This window comes from Mastigoproctus giganteus, chromosome 1, assembly GCF_048544385.1.
Source record: "Mastigoproctus giganteus isolate SK-2022 chromosome 1, ASM4854438v1, whole genome shotgun sequence".
In the NCBI taxonomy this organism is placed as follows: domain Eukaryota; kingdom Metazoa; phylum Arthropoda; class Arachnida; order Uropygi; family Thelyphonidae; genus Mastigoproctus; species Mastigoproctus giganteus.
Window position 1 is genome coordinate 139,998,206 of NC_143575.1, and position 26,734 is coordinate 140,024,939.

Here is a 26,734-nt window from a genome sequence, read left to right on the forward strand (position 1 = left end):
TTTATATAACAAATTAATAAAATTTTGAGGGTCAGGGCCAACTACTATATACAAAACATCAGTTGTACATAGAGTTACTCTTAAATTTTAAAATATCAAAATCAGTGATGGCAAACCAATGCCACATGGTTGCCCATCATCATTTATTTATTAATTTTTATTTAAAAACAAATTTTCTTGAAGTCTGTCATCCACATCTAACACTGAAAACCTACTACACATAAAATTATGTACTAACAAAATTCTCAATAGAAACTTTCAACTACTGTTACCTTTTATAATATCAGTAAAGACTATTTGCTGATTTTATTCAGTTCCCCCTTGCTTCCTACTGTGGTAGTCAAATATTGTTATTTTTATTTCAGCTTATTTTTGGCACTCAGGATGGAAAAGGTTCACCATCATTGAGTTATATAGTTTTCTAACTATACAGAACAAGCAAATAAATAAGATGACAATATCAGTAAGTGATAAGGTTTGTGAACAGTTTTACTTCATGTTTTTTAAACTTTACCTTATAATGTTACATTCAGAGTATTGTTCACACTTGAATATTCTCAATGAAAGTATAATTCAAAAATTTGTTGGAAGGACTATATTATTATTTCCAAAATGTGCATATTTAATAAAAATTCAAGAATAATTCATCATCATCATCAGCCATTTTCAATCCACTGCAGGATGAAGGCCTCTCCAGCAACTTTCCAGTTGCTTCTGTTTTGAGCACTGGACATCCATTTACTACCCACAAACTCATGAATTTCATCTATCCATCTCCGCCTTTGTCTTCCAGGTTTTCTTCTAGCTCCTCTTGGATACCATTCTGTTATTTTCTTAGTCCATCTGTCATCATGTCTTCGAGCTATGTGTCCTGCCCAAGACCATTTTAGTTCTTTAGTTTTGATAAGAATATCCTTTACTTGAGTTTGTTGCCTAATCCATGTGTTTCTCTTCTTATCTAACAGTCTTATTCCCAATATGATTCGTTCCATTCTTCGCTGTGTGGTTCTCAGCTTCTCTTCCATTCTTTTGGTGAGTGCCCAAGTTTCACTTCCATAAGTCATGGTGGGGAGTATACATTGGTCAAGAATAATTATTAACTCTCAAATTTTATGACAAGCTAATGAGAAGGCTGAGTTTAGATAGTTACACTGTCATCTCCCACTCAACATTTACCTTTGACTTATTGCACATATTTATGACTGCACCTACATAAAAATTAGCTCCACACAAATTAGTGTTATGATGGGGGAAAAAACATTGACTTGCTAGTTTTATATTTTATTCACTTTTCCCAAATATTTATTTAATCCCTCTTTAAATACAAAAACTACCCTGGGGGCTCACATCTGGTGAGTATGGACTTGGCACACCCAGAGTCCTGAGCTGGATATCATCATCATTCTTCTCTTTCTTGGTGATTCCCTTCTACTTTTGACTCTCTCTTTCTCTCTTTCTCTCTCTCCACCCCCCCCACAGGGTAACTTGGGAATTTTTTTTTTTCCTGGTGCAGCATAAGCCTCGGGCTTCCTTGCACCATATGGCTATTAATAATAATAATAATAATAATAAGATGCAAGCCAAAAGTTTCCAGACTGGCTGCATGGAGCACTAACCACATGTAACATAGAGGTGCACCATTAGATACCACTGAATTAATTCAATGTGAGTTGGTGTAGCAAGGTTTGTGCCAAAAGGACATCACACTTTTGTGCAATTGGTGCCTAAGTGTGTTTCCGTAGAGTGTCTTGCAATTTTTGTAGTCAAGTAAGATGGTAGAAGTTAAGAACAGTAAATTTGCATAAAATATTATCATAAACTTGGGAAAACAGCTTTTGTGACTCAAAAAATGCTTAAACAAGCATTTGGTGATGATACTGTGGAATAAACACAAACTTTTCAATGGTATATTTGTTTCCAAGGTGGCCAAACTTTGTGGATTTTGAGTGTTTAGGTCATCCATAGAGCTGGACTGATGAAACTTGTTGAATCAAATCATCAACAAGGACAGACAGTGCACATTAACAATATTTGTGATATTACAAGCTTATACAGTATAAGCTGATGCTCTTTAACTGAAAATTTAAAAATCGAATATCAAGTGCACGCTGGTTCTTTTTTTCCAGAATGAGGGAATTGCTCATCAGGAGTTCCTTCCACCAGGCCAAATTGAAAATCATTAGTTCGACATCTGGGTCCAGATAAATGGGTGCAATCAGGATTAGGTTCTGCATCACAACAATGTGCCAATCCACACAGTTTTGTCAATTCAGCAGTGTTTAATCAAGAATAAAATGGTAATGGTCCCTTCCCTAGTCTCCTGACTAGCCTCTGTGACCTTTTCTGTTTCCTAAAATGGGAAAAGGACTAATCCACTGACGATAATAATAGCTTAAGAGTTAGCTCTCGGATTACTCAATTGTTTATATGTTTTGTGACCACCCCAGTGATAGGAAATATAAAACCATCATATTTCCTATCACTGTACATGATGTTTTGATGAGTTTGTGGATATGTTTTTTAAGGCTGACAGTTTGGTTGACAGGTTGGCTGACAACTTCAAACAGTTCTTGTTTGAAGTTGGTTCTGATTTTGCTGATTCATCATTGTTTTCGTCTATATTATTCTATAATGGCTGCCATTACATAATGCAAAACTGTAACTGTCAGCTTTAGCTTTTAGTTTAAAACTGTTGGCTACCCAAAATCATTGAGATAGACTATTTTTAAAGGTAATTTTGAAGATAAAGGTGGATGCAACGTGGTTGGGAGACATTTTTCGCCCTTTTTGACCACTGACTTGCTGTACTGGACTTTATTTTTATGTCTCAACATTTGCCTGTAAAACGAATATCATTGAATCTTCTGCCATTATTTGCCTCCATTACTGTCATGGTGTCAACAAAAGTTGATTTTGGAGGTAAAACAGCATAGGAAGTTGGGTTTTGATCTTTCACTTGGAGGGTAGAGTTGAAACTGCTAAAAAATGGAAAACTTGTTAAAAAAAAAAAAAAAAAGAAAAAAAAAAAAAAGGAAAATTATCGAATATTACTGATTTATTGTGTATATATAGTCATACTGTATTGGTTAGAGGTCCAGTAATCTCTATTTTCAGCTTTAAAATGATTCTTGACAGTGTCTGAATATAGCCTTCAAGCAGAAAATTGGGTTACTTTGGAGCCCCCCCAAGTTAAGTCCTGGAGAGGTGAAACTTTTATTTTGGATACCTGGTCAAATTACTTATTTTTGGTAATTTTTGTGGCATCCCACAGGGGTGTCATAAACTAGCGATTTCATATGACCGTGAAAATTCCTTCACAAGGGAAGGAATTTTCAATACGCATAACGACCATATCTGGGTGGTCGAGAACCCGCATGCAATACGACGTCGTGCAGCACAGATTCGATTTTTGGTCAATGTATGGGCCGGTATTATGGGAGATCACCTCATCGGACCTTACCTGTTACCGTGTCGTCTAACTGGACGTATCTACTTGATCTTTCTGCAGCAAGTATTGCCACAACTTTTGAGAGATGAACAGATTTCTGCATCGACGCAACAGACAATGTGGTTCCAACACGATGGAGCCCCTGCCCATTATAGCGGAGATGTTCGTAACTACCTGGATGTCACATTTGGTCAACAGTGGATCGGACGTGGTGGTCCCGTGCGTTGGCCTGCTCGGTCACCCGACCTATCATGTCTTGATTTTTATTTCTGGGGTCATATGAAATCGCTAGTTTATGACACCCCTGTTGACAATGCTGAGGAGCTGGTTGCAAGAATCGCAGTAGCTGCTGAAGAAATTCGAAATTCGCCTGGAGTATTCCAGAATGTTCGGATGTCCATGCGTCGGAGATGTGAGGCGTGCATTGTAGCCCGTGGAAGAAACTTCGAACACTTACTTTAATCCATGTACCTTTTGCTTCTTTTCATGTATTATTAAAACGATTTCTCACTTACGGTCTCTTTTCTTTATGGTGCTTCTGTGTACAACACCGCTTCAGGAAAGCATTTCCGACCCCACATTGCTATATGATTTCGAGTTGTCAGGATGTACCCTACCCCTCTTAGAAGTTCTGAAACGTTTAACTGAAACACCCTGTATAGATAAATATAACTCTAAAAAATATTATGCCCAGCTGAATTAAGTCTTACTACTTTAAAATAATATATAAAGAGAAAAATTGGCCTGGGAATGTCTGGTTAAACTTACTTTAAATGACGAGCCTCGGGGGGGTAGCATACAAGATTGTTGCTGATAAGATCCATCCCAGTGAAATCTTTTCCTCCATTTTAATATGTGATAGACAGGAGACTCTTACTTGGTTGGCCTCCACGAATGCCATCTTGGATGGGCTTATCCACCAAGATGTTTCTGTCCCAGAAAGTACTCAAAAAATCAGACCTGAGATTTGGTCATTTGACTTACTTCAGTTTAGTTCATGAAGAACCATTTAGAAATGACACATTAAAAATCTTGTAGCATCCATGCCTCGCCAGGTATGAGCTGTTTTGGCTGCCCATGGAGGACCAAATCATATTAGGTAGGTCATAATGTTTTGGCTCATTGGTGTATGTCCATGTTTTAAAATACAAGCAAAAAAAGACAGTCTAAGGGATGGGGCATTAATCTCTCACAGTGTAATCCTACCACTGAGTTTTTTCACTACTACTAATATGCAATACTTCTCTAAAAAGAAAAGCACAATGTCACTAATTAGTAATGTGGTGCTGCTGCATCCCTTCTTATAGACAGCTGTTTTAGTGGTTATTGGCACCTTATCAGCAGATCATTTGACACCCATGATATGCCAAAAGATGTAAAAACTTAAGGTTTCAAATTTAAGCTCATTAACAAATATAATAAGGTTAATAAATAACATATAAAACAGGTGGCATCCCATTATAAATAGTAACATTCCTCTTTTGTGAGAATTACTACTAATTAGTGAGAAATAAGGCATCCTGTATAATGCCATTTATAGTATTTAGAGATCAATACCTTTCATTAGATTTTTTTTTATCTTTTAATGGTTGTGCTATAAAAAAAAAATAGATAGCGGTCCTACTACAGCAAATAATTTGACATAGTAGACCAGTTACATAATTTATCTATTATTTTTGTAGTTCTGGTTATTTTTATTAACAAACCTCCTCATTTCAATATCAGAAAGTTTTAATGTTAAACTATCAACTCAATATCATTAATGAACATCTGCACGCATGCATGCATACACACACACACACACACACACACACACACCAAATTGACCACAAGATGTGAGACACAAGCTTACTGTGTCTTCCCATTAAACAAAAATAATGTATATAAAAGTATTAGTATTGGCAAATGTAACGCAGATTTCCAAAATAACCTATCCATCACCACATAGTCTAATTCTCCTTTAATCCTTCCTTTATTAAAAATACCCACTTCTACAACACCAGATGAAAGGTTCATTCCAATAGGTAACTATCCATTGGCTGAAAGCAAATTTCCAGACATCAGACATGCAATCATCTTTCCTCAATTTAAATCTGTGCCCTCGTATACATGTGTTACCTGAGTTAGAGTAAGGATGTTATTGATATTTAGCTTACTCAATCCATTCAGTCTCCTCACAAGTGGCTAGCTTCCAGATGCAGCAATTTGCAAAAAAATTAGCCTTCTTTTGTAACAAACCTCCCCTTCTTTCCTTTCACTAATCTTGCTCTTCTCCACATCCATTCCAATAGATCCACATACTTCCTAAACTGAGATTTCAGACCTGTATGCATTACTCAAGATGTAGCCTAACCACTCCTTATCCCTGCAGGCCAAATTCCTGTTTACCACTGACAAAATCTGATGATCTGTCCTAGCAGCCCATCTGCACTGCCCAGAGAACTTCACGTCTGACTGCACAACCCCCACCACCAGGTATTTTTCATTCTGCACTGATTTCTGTGCAGTGCCACACAGTTGAATGTTACTCTGGAATTACTGACACCAATATGCAGTATCTTAAATTTGTCAATAGAACACCCTGATTATTGTCATTCCAACCTACTACCTTTAAGAGTTACCTTTGTATAATCTACAAACTTTGATATTAAGCTTGATATGCTTTCATCAATAAATACTGAAAACAACAAAGGGGCCTAGCACTAAACCCCAGGGCACTCCACTAATAACATTACTTCAGAAGAGCAGTGCCCACTGATAACCACCCACAGTCTTCTCTACACAATCATCCCTTTATTCACAGCAATAACTTGACTGTAATGCCACATTTCTCTACTTTGTACAGCAGTTTTTCAGGAACAGTGTTAAAAGCTTTACTGAAATCTAAGTACATGATGTAAAAATTATTATTATTATTTTGACATTAAAAACATTTTTACCAGGGTTAGTTGGGTAAAAATGTTACGAAACCTAGAAATCGTCACGAAACCCGATGCGCATGCATTGTACTTGTTTCTGCAGTGAAGCAACAAGTACAATGCATGCGCCCAAGAAATATCAATTGTACGCAACAAATGCAGTGATGCAACAAGTTGCAGTGACACAACAAGTACAACTGAGCAGTGTCGCACTACGTTATACCATTATATCAGCATAATGAGTGATAGTGCCAAATTCCAAAGCCCAGCGTTCGAAGGAATATCGTGAAAGAAAGAAAGGGAAGTTGGACAGAAATGTGAATCCAGATGAAATTCAACAAGAGTGTTTCATTATGCCTGGGAGTCCTCAAACTGCACCCAAAAAACTGGAGCTGAAATAATGAAAGAATACTGTGAACGGAAGAAAAGGAAATTAGAAATTCAAACTATGAATAATGAAATACAATTAATGAATAATAATGAAATTCAACCACCGAGTTCTACGATGCCTGATACTTATCAGGAATCTAAAACTCCAGCAGAACGAATGAAGGAATATCGTGCATGAAAAAAAAAAGCGAAATTAGAAATGGCTAATAATGAGATTCCTGATTACATCCCTATAGTGTTGACAGTGAGTTTGAAAAACTAGTGTACAAAAACCCATTTGGATTTAGTTGTAATGTTTGTGATCATTTAAGGTTTCAATTAGATTTGAAACCATTTCCAACAACAACATATGAATTACTTCAAAATGAATTTCATTTACAAGAAGTGAGTATGTGTAATACATGTCATACTTCATTAAAAGAGGGACGGATACCAACTATGGCCACATCAAATGGATTAATAAATCCAACATATCCTACTCATTTGCCTCCATTGGATGTGTACCTGATCGTTTGATATCACCACGATTACCCTTTATGCAAATTCATCGTTTACGTTATGAACATGGACAATATGGGATCACTGGACAAGTAATAAATGTAACCAGTTAATGTAAATACGATGGTTCATCAATTACCAAGAGAATTAGATGACGATTATGCTATTAATGTATATATAAAATGAAGACTCATACATAAATCATCATATCTACAAGGATGTATGCAGAAGAAAATAGTGAAAATATGGTTACAGTATTGGATAAATTCTCCGACAAAAAAGTGAGTGATGATTTCTTGGGGGAAAATGATGATAGTGAACAGGAATAGTCAGATGAAATTGTGGAACCTGTCAACAATGATGATGAACTATTGTTAATTCAACAACAAACATTATTATGGGCTGCAGATAAATATTTATGTATAGTACCTGGTCAGAAATCATCTCCAACAAGTTTCATATTTGATATACATGCAGAAGAACTTTCTTTTCCAGCTATATATTTGAGACATGCACGAAAATTTAAAAATAGATTAAAAATTACTCCCTTTATGATGGCATCAAGTGAAATTCGTATATCTGATGGTCGTGGAGTAACTCCCCAACATTTGCTATACCGGGTGTCTCAAAAATATTGGTCAAACGTTTAAGGGAGGTAGGTAACATCTAAAGGAATGTGAATTGCATAGGAACCCATAACCAGAAACGTCACCATAAGTTGGTAGACGACTGCTTAGTCGGCCAATACCTGTTACCATCCCGCATGAACTCCGCTAAATATCGGATCTTTCTTGAACAAGTTCTACCAGGGTTACTTGATGATGTTCCAGCAAATGTGAGACGCAACATTTGGTTTCAACATAACGGGGCGCCTGCCCATTATGGAAGATGTGTCCATGACCATTTGAACAGGCGTGATGGATTGGCAGTGGTGGACCTGTTGCCTGGCCCCCATGCTCACCTGATTTATTGAGCCTTGATTTCTTTCTGTGGGGGACCCTCAAATCTATCGTGTATGAATCGACTGTGGAGACAGAAATGGATCTCGTGGCGAGACTCATCTGCCAATCCATGCTGTGTCGGTGTCACGCATGCATCGCATCTCATGGTGGAACCTTCGAGCATCTGTTGTAACATCATGAAATGCATCCATCTCGTACTCCATTGTTAATATTATGTCAAATAAATGTTTGCCACTAATTACTGTCTTGTGTCATTTCTGCTTCTTGTGCCTCTGCTACTACTTTCCCGTGACGTTTCCGGTTATGGATTCCTATGCGATTCACATTCCTTTAGATGTTACCTAGCTCTCCTAAACGTTTGTACTAATATTTTTGGGACACCCTGTATATGGTAATGAAAATTATGTGAATGCATGCCACAGAAAATTTGCAAATTGTATTTAAATCAGTAGGAATAACAGCTAACATTACTCATTCTATATTGGAATCGAAAGAATTTATAAACAAGTCATTAGAGATTGCTCCAGAATTATGGGATTCACTACAATTTCATGAATTAGTACAAGTTGTTTGACAGTCTGATAGTACATTTTCTAAAATTCTTACAAAAATAGGCAATGGAGAAGCGTTATTATCAGATGAACTTAAAATTACAGAATTGAGATTTGTTACCAAAGAAGATGCTACTAATTTATGTCGGCAAGAGATTTGAAATAAAATTCATAAAATGTCAGTATTGAAAGAAACACTACATGATTACTATCAGTACTTTAGTATATTTTGAATCTGAGAACGATGAAACAGTTAAACGAGTACGGATGAAATTTCATGAGTCAAAAATAGAACGTTATATGTGAAACAATATGTGAAAGATAAACATTTACCTAGTCAATCCGTACCTATTATAAAACCATCAACTATGATTCCATTCAAGAACAATAGGAAATTAACATGTAGATGTACACAATTTCCTTTAGTATGTGCTTGTGCTTTGACTATACATAAATCTCAAGGAGGGACCTTTGACAAAGTTGTATATAATTATGAGAAAGATCATCAACAGCAACTTGTATACGTGATGTTATTTCAAGTGACCTCCTTGCAAGGTTTATGCCGACCGGGCTAGCCAGGTGGGTAAAATGCCTGCCTGGCAACCCAAAGGTCACGGGTTTGAATCCCGCCTTGGGCTTGGATCAGAGTAAATGCAAAAACTTTGGGAGGTGCACTATGGCCACAGAAGCCGATGCACCAACAACTAACAAAAAAAAAAAAAGCAAGGTTTATATACAGTTGATTCTGGTTATTTGGGGCTAGTGCATTTAGTGCACATCGGGACTAGTGCATTTTGGCCCGATTAAGCGGCTGCCCCAATTATCCGAAGTTTCAAGTAAATAGTTAAAAATACAGTGGAACCCCACTTTACAATTGGTTCACTGTACAATCAAATCGCGTTACAATGGACTCACTACAGTAAAGTACCGTTCACTACACGATGTGTAGTAAGCACCGGTCATTGTGATCACGTTTGTGAATTAAATTTTAATTCTATTAAACAGTGATTCTAATTAGCGAAAATAGGAGGAATATTATCCACAGGCTATAAAAGTAAAGATATATTAAGCAAAAATTTACCCTTTATTACCTTACCAATTAAAAAATTAAATGATATGTGAAAATTGGAAGAATATATGTGATAATCGGAATAATTAATATGCACTGTAATATGTACATACTAACTAGTTGACATTTCTGTTCACTGACATTTGTGGGTGGGGGTTAAAATTTAAAACAGTAAAAAGATAAGCAATCAATAACAAAGAACATGGCACACACAAATTGCAAGTAACACGATATGCGCAAGTGAGAACGGAGTAACAAGTTATGAAGCTTTAAAAATAGGAATGAAGAGAAGATTCTGAAAATTAATTTTTTTATATGATTGAAGATTTCATGAAGTGTAAACACATTTCACTATAATAACCCACAGAATTCCAGCTGTTGCAAATTCAATAAGATCTAGTTTACTATTTCTAGTTTACACGTAATGGAATGACAACTGATGGAGTATTCACTCAGGAATTAAAATCATTTGAGCATCAAAATTATATATCTTATTTCAGTTACCATAGACCAATAATTTTAGTGTTATTATAATATATTTTATACGACGAATTATTTCATTGTACACTAGTACAATGAAAAATTCCATTCATTGTACTGAAATTATTTTTTCAATAAAAATAATGCAGCGATACTTTTTTTATTTATTTTACTGTACCAGTTTCATAATCAGTTCCTGTAGTCAAGACGTTTTAAAGGCTTCTGCTGTGACATTATCAGTGACACTATCAGTCTCAGAGTAGAGCGGCAGCAACTCAATGTACCTGGTAAATAATTTTTTTTATTTTATTTTTTTTTTTTTTGCATCCAGTTCTTTGTATTCAATCCAGTTTCCATAGTATTCAATACCCTGGTCTGATCATATCACCCCTCAACAAAAACAGACTGTGATCGGCATATAACTGCATCCTTGTCTAGATGGACTTTTATTACCTCTTGTATTATCAGAGCATAACCCCCTCCCCAACAGAGCATTCAACTGGCAAGGGGAGCAATAATTCTGTGTTAAAGTGGATTGTTTGAAATGGTTTGTTGAATTCAGATTGTATATTGGCTCTTAGTATGAAATGACAGCTAAGGCCTCCAAGGCTTTCAAGAGGACTTTCTTAGTAAATTATTGCTTGATATTTACACTCATTTCTCTGACATTATGAATATTTACCTCATTTCTCAGACATTATGAATATCTAAATGTCTGTTTGCATGTGCTGTCTTCATTCTTTGTATTTTCTGTTATGATTCTATAAATGCACAGTGGTTTAACAAAGGGTTGGCCAGGACCTCCTAGTACAATAAAAAAAAAAAAAACTCCTTTCTGCACACATCATATACTTGTCATATTTAAATCCCTTACAGACATAAGGGATGTGGAATTTGAGTGGCAGTGTCTCCAATAACCCTACGGAATCTGCATTTGATCAGCCAACTAATACTTCAAATTCATCAAATTTGCTTCTTATAAAGGCCTAGCATTTAGTATACACACAAGTATATATATGCACCAGTTTCTGCTTTTAGTTGCCCTGACAAGCCCATGTATTTCATGAATTTTCCCCACCCCACAAGCAGGTTTTGTAATCTCTGACACCTTGCTTTCCATGTTGCTGCATCCAACAAACAGTGCAACTCGCTTTCACTTCTACCTGTACTGCTGTTAATCTAGAAGTAAGTCTATATATTTCATCAAGTTGGCAGTTTTATGATCCACATAAAGCTGCCTTGAGAGCATCGGCAAATATTCCTGCACCCCTTCTATTTAAGCATATTGCATCCCTATAAAAAGTCTCTCATGTTAAAAAGCAAATTTGATGAATCTGAAAGTGCTGGTTAGATCATCAAATGTAATACTGTATGGTTATTGGAGACATTGTACCACCTAAGACATAAGGGATGTGGAATTTGAATATGGTGAGTATGAGAGTTCAATAAAGTATAATCATAATTTTTTTTTCTACAACATACCTTTATTAATCATACATATCTTGATGGTCCTTTTCAAAGTATTCCCCCATTTGATTAAATGCGCTTACTCCAATGTTTCCGCCATCCTTCAAAAACATGGTGGAAGCCATTTTTTGATGTGTTTGAGAATCGCATCCGATGTCTTTACAACTTCTTTTGATTTGGCTGAAAGCACATCAGACATGCAATCATCCTTCCTAAATTTAAATCTGTGCCACTGTATGCATGTGTTATCTGAGACAGAGTAAGGATGTTATTGACATTTTGCTGGAAACATTTTCCTTGCAACTTTTTCTTTAACTTTGTAAAAAAAAAAAAAAAATCAGGGTGCAAGATCAGGGTTGTAGGGTGGCAGAGGAACACATTTGATATTAATGCTGGCTAAGTAATCAATGATAGTATAAGCAATGTGAGGTCTCGCATAGTAGTAAAGCAGCATCCATCCACCTGCATGCAGTTGTGTTCATTTGTGAGAAATGTGATCCCTTAGTGTCCAGTACAGTTTTGTAGTAAGGTCCTGTAACAGTCATATGACATGGCACAACATACTGGTAAACCATTCCTTGAATGTCAAAACAAAGAATGACCATAATCTTTTTTGCAGAAGCCACAACTTTTGCTTTTTTTTCGGTGCTCACGATGACGTAGGCTTCCAAAAAGAGCTTTGTTGCTTACTGTCTGGGTTGAAATGATGAACCCATGTCTCATTTGTTATCACCTTGTGCAGAACCACAACATCTTCAGTAACCATCCATTGCAGCTCCAGATAAACCTCCATGCAAACTTGCTGTTGCCCAGGTGTGAGTAGCCTTGGAACTTGGCATCTACAAACACATGTCCTATGTAAATGGTCATGGAGAATATCATGCATGGTTCCAACTGATATTCTCAACATCTCTGAAGGTTGCCTTACTGTTATATAACAATCTTCTCTCTTGATTAGAGAACCAGTGTTTATGGTTTCTGTGGTGACAGCAGTGGCTGGAGTTCCAGGAAAACCGATTTTTGTGATTGAATCATGTCCATCTTTAAAGATTCTAAACCACCTACGAGCTGTGTTATCCAAAATCGAGATTCACCATAGGCTTCAGCTGATGCTTTCTTGAGACAGAAACAAAATTTGACAGTGGCATACTGTTCCACATGTGTCATGTCCATTGTTATGTAGGAGAAACCGAACAGGCATAAACTTGACCGACCGCCATGGTCACGCAGTGCACACAAGTCAACTGTGCAGTTGCTATGTGACGGACTTGGTTTGGCATAAATTCTGCAGCTCAGCTAAAAATAACAAGCAGCATCGTTGTTCATGAAAAATTATGACCATTCTTTTATTGAACAACCCTTCATACCATGTGTGGCACAACACGCCACACATTTTTTTTTTTTTTTTTGTATTATGAGGTCACAGCCTCATAATGCTTTGGCAACACTGCTGTATATTTACGTATCATAACAGAACATGCTCAGAAAAATTCTATCCCATGAGCCTTAACACAGTCTCTCCAGGGCCAAATTGATTGACAAGGTTTTCTTCACATACTCCCTCCTTCTGTGTCTGGGCAAAACTGAAGACACTTTCAAATTTAATCCTAACTTCAAACTTTTATCAATGCTGCCCTGCTCTGTATTTGTTAAGTAAATCCTCACATCTTTGACCCTTAATATCATCAATACCAACATGAAAAACAATATCACCTTTTGTCCCTGCAGACATACCATGGCCCATTCCACCTATAATGGATGTTGGATGAACTAATGAGACTTGTGACAGAGAAGAAAAATGTATGGGATACATATAAATTATCAGGCGACACAGAAGCCTGTGGTAGATATAAGCTAGTCTGTAATCAAGTCACAAAGGAAGATATGCAAGTGAAGGCAGATTACAAGAAATCTTTGGCAAGTGATGCAAAGAAAAACAGTAAAGACTTTTTTACTATATAAACTCTAGACGGAAAGGGATGAATCAGATTGTTGACAAACTGAATGAGTATTTTGTATCTACATTCACACATGAAGAATTCTGTAGGGAAGTGGAGAACAGAAGCTGGCGAAGGTAAAGAAAGCCTGCACGAGAAGCACGTAAAAGTACTTTGCCACAACGACATTGTTGTTGCTTGCTCAGGAGTAGTAATTTAATCCCATGGGAGATTGAAACCCTCCCGAAGTGGAGGGGGTAACCTGACTTTTTTTTCTTTAGAATCACTGGTGGACTAGGATAAATTGTTTATTAAGAAAAAAAAAAGGCAAAGGAAGTCCACACGAGAAGCATGGCAAACTCCCAAAAGGTTTGCAGGTGAAACTACTTAAGAACATTTTTTACGATGCCAGAACTTCCAATATGACTCTGTTCGTTATTCAATTAGTTAGTTCAATTAGTGATTCTAAAGAAAAAAGGTCAGGTTACCCCCCCCTCCACTTCGGGATGGTTTCAAGCTCCTGTGGAATACAACTTCTAGTCCAGACCGATAACACCCACAGTGTTTAACAAGCGAGCAACAATACAAATGCCGTTACGGCAAAGTACTTTTACTGGTAAATTTCATCGAACTTTTGTGTGCTTCTTGTTCAGGCTTTCTTTACCTTAGCCCAGAGGCTTATTAAACTCTAACAGGGAGCTAAATGATTTTGTAATAACTGAGAGCAAAATGGAGGAGAAATGTTAAAGTTAAGCATAATAAATGCACCTGCAGTGAACTGGATGGGATCTATTCAGTTATACTAAGGCAGGCAGCAAAGGAAATAAGCAAGCCCTTAACCATAATTATGAGAGCATCTTTGGATTCAGGGGTGGACCCCCCATGGACTGAAGATGTAAGATGAACTAATGAGACTTGTGGCAGAGAAGAAAAATGTGTGTGGGATGTATATAAATTATCAGGCGATACAGAAGCCTATGATGGATATAAGTTAATTTGTAATCAAGTTGCAAAGAAGGTTAGGCAAGCAAAGACATATTACAAGAAATCTTCGGCAACAGATGCAAAGAAAAACAGCAAAGACTTCTTTACTTATATCAACTCTAGAAGGAAGGGGATGAATCAGATTGGTCCACTTCATTTTTTTTTTTTTTTGGCGCATAGGCTTCTGTGGCCATAATGCACCTCCCAAGGTTTTTGCAGTACTTTGATCCAAGCCCGAGGCGGGAATTGAACCCACGACCTTTGGGTTGCCAGGCAGACACTTTACTCACCCGGCTAGCCCGGTCGGCGGTCCACTTCATATCAATGGTTCAAATATTGATGACCTTGCTAAGATAGCTGACAAGCTGAATTATTTTACATCTACATTCACATATGAGGAATTCTGTAGGAAAGTGGAGGAAAGCAGCTTATTAAACTGTAACAGGGAGCTAAATGATTTTGTAATAACCAAGAGCAAAGTGGAGGAGAAATTGTTGAAGTTAAACAAGAACGTGGGGTGAATGGGATCTATCCCGTTATATTAAAGGAGGTGGCAAAGGAAGTAAGCAAACCCTTAGTTGTAATGATGAGAGCATCCTTGGACTCATGGGAGGTCCCCACGGACTGGAGATGTGCAAATGTACCTTCAATTCACAAGGGGGGGGATCAAAGTGTGACATAAGTAATTACAGATCTGTTAGTTTAACTTCTGTTCTGAGGAAAATAATGAAATCACGGTTAAAGAAGCATTGCAGGATCATCTAGATGAATGGTTACCAACCAGTGTGACTTGGCATATTGGTGTGCCGTGACCATTTCAAGTGCCACGAGATTATGAAAAATTCTATTGAGTTCAATGGCAATTGCTATTTCGGTGTGCCGTCAATATTAGTCTTTTAAATTAAAGTGTGACTTGAGTTACAAAAGATTGGGAATCACTGATCTAGACAGAATTGTAATAATAATTCAGACAGCATTAGTTTTTTAAGGGGAAGTCTTGTTGGACCAATTTTATTGGATACTATGATGTGGTCACAAAGAGACTGGATGCAAAAAATAATTTTGATATCATATACTTGGATTTCAGGAAAACTTTTGATACTGTTGCACATGGAAGACTACAGTACATATTGGAGCAGTATGGCATTAAGGACAAGTTGCTACAATGGAAAAAACGATGGTTGAGTGGGAGAAGACAGAAAGTGGTAATCAACGGACACTGTCCCCAAATTTTCAACTCATGCAGGTACAAAGTACTATCGGTTTGATACCTTTCGTGTTTGGGGGTTTCACACACAAACACCAAGTATATATATATATATAAAATGTTGAATAATAATCAAGTTTATCAAGAATAATCTAGAATAGAATATCTGGGTATTCAAATTCAAAATTTCAGCAAATTCAAATGAACTGTAAACATTATATACATAGTTGAAAAATCCATACAGGAACAAACTGGAAAATAAAGGAAAAGTTCTCACCCTCCAATATAAATGTTTTTTGCCTACTGCCATCTATGGTAACTTTATGGCTAAAGAAAGCTACAAACGGTCAAGGACTGACTTACCACAATACAATGATAAATGCTGATAATGATTTGTATGTGCAGAACAATGTCTATCGACCCACTCCACTATAGGTACTGGCTAGAAGGCTGTCACTTGACCTCTTTCTGCCTTGATATACCAAGGCAGAATGCGCTGTTCCCACAGGAACTAGTAGTTGTTGGTGACTCAATTGTCAGGGAAACAGGGAACATGCTATGTAAAAAGGATAGGTGGAACAGGACCAGGGTATGTCTGCCAGGGGGAAAGGTTGATGATGTTGTAGAGCAGATATCATCTTTTAAGGGCACAAAAAGGTGATATTGTTGTACATGTTGGCACTAATGATATTAAGAGTAGGAGACCGGCAGATTTACTTAACAAGTACAGGTCACTGATGAAAAAAAGCTGTGAATTAGGGTTGAATTTGAAAGTGTCTGCAATTCTGCCCAGACACAATAGGAGGGAGTATACAATGAGAGCCTTGTCAATCAATTCAGCCTTGGAAAGATTGTGTAAGGCTCAAGGGGTAGAATTTTTTTCAGCCTGGTCTGTACCTGTTAACAGGAGAGACTGCTTCTACAGGGATGGGATACACTTAAATAGAAAGGGTGGGTCGGAAAACTGCTAGCTTGGGGGGATACAAGGACTAATAGATTAACAGTAGCCGCTGGCAGAGGTGAAAGTGATTCTTGCACTGCTTCTATTGGAATGAGCAGCAGACTGGAAAACAAGATGCAGGATATTTCAGAGACTGCTGGGAGTCATTGCAGAACAAGTAAACACATGGGTTGTGTTAGGGTATCTAAGAATAGGAACAGGTGCATGTATACTTGCATGTACGCTAATGCTAGGAGTTTGGTAAATAAATTTGATGAATTTGAGGTATTGCTCAAATCATCAAAGGCAGATACTGTTGGGATATCAGAGACGTGGTGTCATACAGATATAAGGAATGCAGAACTGGAATTTGGGGTGTACAATGTGTACATGAAGGGAGGAGGGGTTATGCTATTAGTTAAGAAACACAAAATCCAAGGAGGTGAAGTTGGTTGACATCACTGTACAGTGCAGTGTCGAGCCAGTTTGGTCTGACATAAGCATTGGGAGATCAAAATTGAGAGTAGGAGTGTGTTAGAGGCCTAATAACTGATGAGTACAATAAGGAACTGTACAGGGAAATAGAGTGGGCCAGTAAATCAGAGAGTCTTATAATGGGGGATTTTAATTTCCCAGATATTGACTGGAATTTGTGGGTTGGTCACTCACACACTAGCAACACTTTTGTGGATTTATTCGATGATTGTTTTCTACATCAGCATGTTCGGGAGGCAACTAGAGGGAGTAATACTCTTGCTCTGATTATCAGTAGTGATTTTTCATGCATTAAGAATCTTCAGATAAAGGAACCACTAGGCGGCAGTGATCACAGTGTGCTGAAGTGGGATTTACTCAAAGAGGTAACTACCATCAGAGGTAAAGGGAAGGGTTTTTGCTTTCGTAAAGGGGACTACGGTGAATACCAATTGATGATGTTACCAACATCAAATTCAAATGGGAAGCATTCAAAGAATTTATCTTGGAAGCTATTAGGCTTTACATACCAACTAAGAAATATTGTTCAAGGTTTAGGCCTAAATGGATGTCAGATGAATTAATGAGACATATGGCAGAGAAGAAAAATGCATGGGATACATATAAATTAATGGGTAACATGGAAGCCTATGATAGATATAAGCTGGTCTGTAACCAAGTCACAAGGGAGATTAGGCAGGCAAAGATAGATTATGAGAAAATCCTTGGCTAAGTATGCAAATAAAAACAACAAAGAGTTCTTTACCTACGTAAACTCTAGAAGGAAAGGGAAGAATCAGATTGGTCCACTGGATATTGATGGTTCAACTGTTGATGAACCTGCTCAGGTGGCTAACAAACTAAATGAGTATTTTGCATCTACATTCATCCATGTGAAGTTATTCAGGGAGGGGAATGCCAGAGGTGAATTAAGCTCTGGCAGTGAGCTAGATGATTTTGTAATAACTGAGAGGAAAGTGGAGGAGAAATTGAAGATAAACATAAAAAAGGCACCCGGGGTGGACAGGATCTATCCAGCTATATTAAAGGAGGCAGCAAAGGAAGTAAGCAAACCCTTAGCCATAATTATGAGAGCTTCTTTGGACTCAGGGAAGGTACCCATGGATTGGAGATGTGCAAATATGACCCCAATTCACAAAGGAGGATCAAAGGGCGACACAAGTAATTATAGACCTGTTAGTTTAACTTTTGTTTCAGGAAAATTAATGGAGACACTGGTTAAAGAAGCACTGCAAGATCTGGTCAAATATTGGGGTCTCAACTATCATCTACAAAGACTCAGCCCTATCCAAATACGGTTTGGTTTTGGTTTTTATGGCACATCATGGCAACTTAGGCCATGATGTGCCGAGTCCAATCCAAATAAAGATATTACACTAAACCCATATTAATAATAACGATAAAAAAATTAAAACAAGACAATACAGGAATACTGGAACAATCACTGATAATTTCTGTATATTAATGATACTGATGAATGTGTATCAGGTCTATGTTTGCCGATGATACAAAGGTTAATGACAGTAATTAGAGTATGCTGCTGCTGCAACAAGATTTAGAATGATTAGGCAGATGGGCCAAGAAATGGCAATTGAATTTTAACATTGACAAATGCAAGGTACTGCATATGACTAGCAGTAATCTCAGAGTAATGTAACCAACTGTGTGGTACTACACTCAAGGCAATGGAAAATGAGAAGAATCTGGGGTAATTATGCAGTCATATATGAAGTTCCCTGAGCAATGCAGACAGGCTGCAAGCACAACTCATGAGGTTTATTAATGACATACAGGAAATTTTTCTAGCAGGGTTAAGAAGTTGATCTCACTGCATAAAACAATGATCAGGGGACACATCTAAGTACTGCATATAGGCCTGGAGGCCTCATTTTAGGAAGGATGTAGATCTGCCGGAATGGGTGTGCAGAAAATGACAACAATAATGGAGTGGGCACACAAAGAGGTGCTCTTACCAAGAATGTCTTCAGTTCTTCAAATTGCAGAATCTGTAGGCTAGGCACCTGTGAAGTGATCTGATTAAGGGTTTTAAAGCTTTGTAAGGCTTGAGCAAACTCAATCCTGATTGGATTCTTCCTCTCACTCAGACTATGCACACAAGAGACAGAAATTCAAATTGAGGAAGGATGGTTGCCTGGAACAAGCTTCTATCTTTTGTTGTGGAAGTGGTTAATTTGAATAAATAAAAGGAAAAATAGACAAACTATTGGAGTGAACAGAGGTGAAATGGGATTTTGTTTCCCTGCTTTGCATCGAATGTATAAGCTTGCCTTCTTGCATCATTTTCTACTACTAATAACTAATATTAAGATGAAACCAGAAAGACTGAGGTAGCAATACCACCTTACTGTGATTTATGCCAGGCACCTATACCATCTTCATGATGACTATGGCTCAGTTAATGCCAAATTTGACTCTACTACAGAAAACTAAATACCCCCCCCCCCCACTGTTAGGTATTCAGGAGACAAATTGCTGTCCAATTCAACAGCCTCACTATAGGAAATGAAACAACTTTTATTTGTAATTATGAAACCTCCCAGCTCTCCAAGTTAATATTAGTAGTGGCATATGAGGCAAGCTTATATGGCATCAGCCAAATAAAAAAAAAAAAAACTGCATGCTTCACCCATACTCTCCAAGAATTTGTTTAGTCCATCCTAGAATTTATTCAGATCATCCACATACACAACAACAGATGGAAGTTTGTGCCTATAATCAACAACCCGCTGGCTGGAGGCAAACTGCTCATCTATCCTCCAACCATCCTTCTGCAACTTTTACTTATGCCCCCTTGTGTGTGTGTCTCAGCAAGAGGCAGAATGCCATCAACATTAGCTTACACAATCCATTAAAGGCCTTAAACACCTAAATCAGATCTCCCGGCAGGTGCCTAGTTTCCAGAGCAGCAATTTGCAGACTTGCTTGAAGCCTTTCTTGGTAAGAGTACTCTTTTGTTCCCTTCACCAATCTGGTTGCCCTTCTCTGCACCAGTTCCAGCAAATAACTTGGATGGTTCTGAGAGTTTTAATGGCGCATTAGCACTAAGACTATAGTGTGTCAAGTCAACTGTTATCATAATACAAGTATATAATATAAAAAATATAATTAATGAAATCACCTTTATTTGAAATAGCAAAAACCCTCTGCCCTCCAGGTTGGTTGGTTGACTGTTTAGGTTTTAATGGTACATCAGCAGCAAGGCAATAGGTGCACCAAGTCAAATGGTATAAAAATAAGTATATAATATAAAAAGTATAATTAATTAATATACAGTAGTTAAGAAATAAACTTGAAAAACACCTTAAGTGAAATTATATAAATTAAGAATGTGCAAAAACTTAAATACAGTGAGTAATCACTGAATTATGACCACCTACCTAATACTGTGTTGGGCCACCTTTCACCAGGATAACAGCCGCTGTCTAGGCATTGAATCCACTAGATGTCTGAATGGATCTGCAGCCATGCTGCCTGCAAAGCTTTCCACAATGCCAGAATAGAAGATAGTTGCTTGTCCATATGCCTCGCTTAACATTCCAAAACATCACAAATGTTCAACTGGATTGAATTTGGAAGCCAATCAAGATGGATGATATCTTCACTGTGTTTCTCAGACCACTTGTGCCTATGAGCCCGATGATATGCCACATTACTGTCTTGGAAGCTCATGTTTCTGGATGGAAAAAAATGCAGCATGGCAAAGTCCCCCAAGTAACAGTGAAATGTTGGTCCATAAGTACTAGGGGTCCTAGTTCTTGCCAGCAAAAAATGACCCATATTAAGCATCCACTGCCACCTGCCTGGATAGAGGGCATCATGCATGATGGGTCATGGAGTAGCATTGCTTGTGGCACACACTAAGCAGTCTATTGGCATGCAGCATTAGGTATTTGGATTCATCCAACTAGCACACTCATTTCCAGTCCTCCAGTATCCAAGCAGCGTGTTCCTTATACTACAGTATTAGCTGATGACAATCATTAGCAGTGAGGAGAGGATATCTCTTTTTAGTCATCTGTTGTGGAACCCCAATATGCATGACTGTGCAGCTCATTGTGAGTTGGGATATTGTTCTTGAATTCCCCCATTGCATTGCGATGTCAACTGTCACACGGTGACCTGCTGTTGAGCCTACACAATGCACAGCACCCTTCACTCACTATGAAGATCCACCATGCATAATCCTTTAGAGTTCTGTTGGTGGGAGGGGGTTTGACCCATTCAACATTCTTTGTGCACTTTAAGCACAGTGGACCATGAGCAACTGACAAGACATGTCATTTCTGATATGGAAGCATCTGACGCATAAGCTCCCACAATCATGCCCTTTTGAAACTCAATGATATCTTTATTACATCCCATAACTGCTACTTTATCGCTTACCTTCATGACCAAATGTAAATTACCACTGCTCTAGTGTGCAAAAATTTGCCTTTTTGTACTGTGAGGTATGTAGCAGTCCATTATGGATGATGTAGTCATAATTCAGTGATCACTAATTGTATATTTTTCATGCTGTTGTCTGACAAAACCTGACTGACTGTGTACAGCTTGGTTAGATATGTAAAAGACAAGCACTGTTGATTATTAAAAGATGCATATTCAATCATAACTGTGCTAAACTGTTAACAATGTGCCAGTATATCCCCATGTATGATGATTATCAGCATTTAAGAATGTGTGAAATGATAATGTTCTATCTGGAAATAAGAAAGGACAACTTCCTCCTGGTAAACCTTGTATGGACTAGACTAGGGATGGCCAATTTAATTTGTGATGCCATCGATTTTTTTTCTTCAAAATGTGCCGCGATCTACCATCTCAAGAATTTCATTGCACTTGGTTAAAAAGATTAATTAACACATATTGAAAAAAATGTGTATAAATTTTTAAATTAAATACAATTCAGAATTCTTATTTTAAATTAATGTGAAGTTTGTGTCTTAATGTCATCTGCCAAGCTTTCAAAATTGGGGATATATTGTAATAAGGCCAACCATAAAGAACCTTCTGTATGCAAGTCCGTAACAGTAGAGCGACCCTTGGTCTTTTTTTGTTTCAAATACGAAAAGGCAGATTCGCATAGATATATGGAACCAGAACAGGAATTTAAAAGTTCACTGCATTTTTTTAAAGTACTTTTCTCGGCAAACATATTTCCAAAAGTCTTTTTCTGATGACCTGGCTTTTAGGAAGATATCATTTCGCAATGTAATAATTCCATTTTCAAGTAATATTTTCTCTGTGTGAAAAATCTCAACGAGTTTTTCTGCAATTTGTTTCCTATCTAAGCTGAATGGATATGAAATATATTGAACAATGTCTTTAATTGTTTTAAAAACTGGTTCAAATCAGGATCTGGTTTCAAAATCATCCACCACTTTCTCACTATTAAATTCAAAAACAGGATATTTTTGCAAAATGATCATTTTTTTTTTTTTTTTCTTTGAGATCCTTAGCCATTGCCAAAAATTGATATTTATAAGCAGAAATACCACTAATCAATTTTTATTTTTTCTTTGATTTAATTTTCCTTTTTTGGTGGATGATACAGTGGTAACTCAAAAAATCTGGGAATTCATCATCCTTTTTGGCACAATGCAATGAATCCATTAAGATGCCCTGTCATTGCTGCTTTAACTGTATCTGTTGATACAGGCTTAAATTGTGGTAATTTAATTTTTTCAATAAAATTTTTGAATGCATTAAATATATCAAGACTTCTAGTTCTTTCTTTTAAGGAAACCATACCCAACAGTTCTTCTCTAGTGGCAGAATCATTGAAAACCATACGAATAACAACGAGCAACTGAGCTATATCACTGACGTCTGTAGATATTCATTCAGTTGTAAAGAAAAGAACGCACAATTAGCAATATGAGCACGCAATTGTTCACTCACATTTTAAATGTTTTTCAATGCATCACAGTATTTCAAGATAACTGCAGATCTTAACGAGCACTTTTATTTTCATTTTTGTTCTTAAAATTTTCGAAAAGAGAATCTATTTTTTCTAAAAATGTGTCTTTGATGAATTGACCATCATAAAATGGTTTGCATTTTTTTGCGAGAAATGACTCACTTTAAATGATGCTACAGTTACTGCTTTATATTGTAAATTAGGTGTCACAAAGAAATTTTGTTGTTGGAATAATCTGGATTTAAGTTCTTTTAATTTATATTTTCTAAAGTTACTATCAGATGGAAAATCCGATTGGTATTTACCATGCAGTGCGTTGAAGTGCCTTTCTAAATTTCCTTTTTTTGGGTATATGGAAGCATTGCAAATCAAATAACAACATTTTTCTTCTATCCTTACAAAAAAGTATTTTAGTTCCTACTCTTGATGAAAATGATACGTGGTATTTTTCGTAGTAGTAGTAGTATTCATTTTAAATTAAAGACTATTAAATTAACGTATAAGCACTGTCCAGTTATTAATATTAAGTAAGCTAAATAAGAATTCGACACATATGCTATGCTCTCCACAACGTAATTGCGTGAATTTTCACTAGACAAGCCTAACGGCTGTGTGGCGACAAGAGAGGTTATGTGAAACGGATTTGTAATAAGGGTACGCAATGAGGCGCATATGCTTATCATGAGAAATGCAGAAATCAAGAAACTTCGGACTGGAAATCTACAGTCAAAGCGATAGCGGGTAGCCTCTTTCCAGAAGACTTACCTTATATGGACGGCCCTGACCAAGCAGAAATTAGATGCATTAATCAGGAATATATGGGAACAACTGAAATTGCTATTTTTAACATGCTTGAGCTAGGAGCTGCAGTAGCTAAATTGAACCATAAAAAATGCCCTGGCATTGACCTCATTGAGAATCAAGTGATTGAAAAATTTTATGAATTCTTCCCTGAGACCTTATTAAACTTATTTAATAAATGCTTGCTAGAGGGGCTTTTCCCTCTTGAATGGAAGATTGCACTCTTAAAAATCTTGCATAAACCGGGCAAGCCAAAAACAAACTCCAGAGCATATACAGGCCAATCTCGGCAAATTATTTGAAAGGATTATTGCCCCAAGGATTTTAAAATTATTCACAGAACCTCAAATCTCTGATTGCCAGTTCGGATTCAAAAAAAGGACAATACACCGAGGACGCAATCTGAATCATGCTGACTTACATCCAGGAGGTAAACAGCAAATATGTTCTTGCTGTTTTTATTGACTTTGAGGGCACTTTCGATTCCCTCTGGTGGGAGAGTGCCCTCAGATCACTGCAAGTGTGATGACTACCTGTTCAAAGTCCTTAGATCTTACTTTAAGAACCAACAAATTAGAGTATGTGCAAAGCATTTATCATACATAACTACCGTTTCCAGAGGATGCCCAGAGGATGTTCAGTCTTGGGACCTCTCTTCTGGAATGCAGTGCCAGACCAGTGGCTGATGAAGGATAGCGAAGGGTTTATCAAAGTTGCATATGCAGATGACTTGGTGGTGGCTGTGCAGAGAGGATCAAGACAAATTCTTGAACAAAAAATTCAGTCAGTTTTGAATGATTTATTGGCATGGTCAGGTTTCAATAAACTAAAGATTTCTGTCACCAAGACCAATTTCATGGTGTTTAAACATCACTTTGATTATGGAAGGCCACCAAAGGTAACCATATATGGTACTCAAATTCCATATGTACAGAACACCAAGTATTTGGGTTTAACTGTAGATGATCGCCTCAGGTTTCATGTCATCATCATCATCAGCCATTTTCAATCCACTGCAGGATGAAGGCCTCTCCAGCAACTTTCCAGTTCCTTCTGTTTTGAGCACTGGCCATCCATTTACTACCCACAAACTCATGAATTTCATCTATCTATCTCCGCCTTTGTCTTCCAGGTTTTCTTCTAGCTCCTCTTGGATACCATTCTGTTATTTTCTTAGTCCATCTGTCATCATGTCTTCGAGCTATGTGTCCTGCCCAAGACCATTTTAGTTCTTTAGTTTTGATAAGAATGTCCTTTACTTGAGTTTGCTGCCTAATCCATGTGTTTCTCTTCTTATCTAACAGTCTGATTCCCAATATAATTCGTTCCATTCTTCGCTGTGTAGTTCTTAGCTTCTCTTCCATTCTTTTGGTGAGTGCCCAAGTTTCACTTCCATAAGTCATGGTGGGGAGTATACATTGGTTCATTATTTTACGTTTCAGACAAACTGGGATATCGCTCTTCAATATGTGACTATATTTCCTGAATGCTATCCATCCAAAATTTATTCTTCTCTTCACTTCCAGCCATTTATCATTATTACAGCTAATAACTTGTTCCAGATAAGTATATGACTCCACCTTTTCAATTACTGCTCCTTCAATCATTATTTCCCTTTCTGTGGCATACTTGTTCATCATTACTTTTGTTTTAGCCATATTCATCTTTAGTCCAAAATCCTTACTAGCTGTGCATAACTGATTAAGATTTGCCTCTAATTCTTTGGGATCATGGCTTATGACCACAATGTCATCTGCAAATCGTAAATGGTTTAGGTACTCGCCGTTCACATTGACTCCTTTCTGCGACCAGTCTAATCTTCTGAAAGCTTCCTCAAGAGCAGCAGTAAACAGCTTCGGAGATATTGTGTCTCCTTGTCCAACTCCTTTCTCAATTTTAAATTTCCTACTGTCTTTGTCTAGTCTAATAAAGGAGGTAGCACTCTCATATATTTTCTTCAAAATCATAATATATGGGGTATCAATGCCCTGTCTTTCCAGTGCCCAAAACATTGCCTTATGCTGTATGGAGTCAAATGCCTCTTCATAATCCACAAATGCCAGGCATAATGGTGTTTTATATTCATTTGCTTTCTCCATTAGCTGTGATATTACGTGAAGGTGATCCATAGTTGAGAATCCTGTCCTAAAGCCAGCTTGCTCTTTCGGTTGATTCTCATCAAGTATTCTTTCTAATCTGTTAGTAATGACCCTTGTGAACAACTTGTAGATGTGGGATAACAAGCTAATTGGTCTATAATTTCCAATTTCTGATTTATCTCCTTTCTTATGCAGCAAAACTATGATTGCATTATTCCACTCCTTAGGCGTCACACCTTTTCTAATGCACTTTGTGAAGCGCCTTGCCAGTTTTTGTGTTATGTCTCTTCCTCCCAATTTTAAAAACTCTACAGTAACTTCATCTTCCCCCGGGGCTTTCTGATTCTTCATTTTCTTCAATGCATGTTCTACCTCATCAGGAAGAATATTGGGTATGTCATATGTGTTGCTACTTTGCAATCCACCTTCCTCACTGCTGGTATCATTCCCCTGCTCCTTGTATAATTCTCTATAGTAGTCTTCTGCTATTTGAATTATGCCTTCTCTGCTGTTTGTAAGTACACCATCGCTATTCTTCAGTTTCAGT

The 26,734-nt window shown here is 37.3% G+C and overlaps 1 protein-coding gene across 1 annotated transcript in view; it reads right to left on the reverse strand.

Moving 5' to 3' along the window:
- Positions 1-26,734, reverse strand: part of Frl (formin-like protein) — a 708,708-nt gene that overhangs the window by 181,970 nt on the left and 500,004 nt on the right. The gene's annotated exons all lie outside the window — the stretch shown is intronic.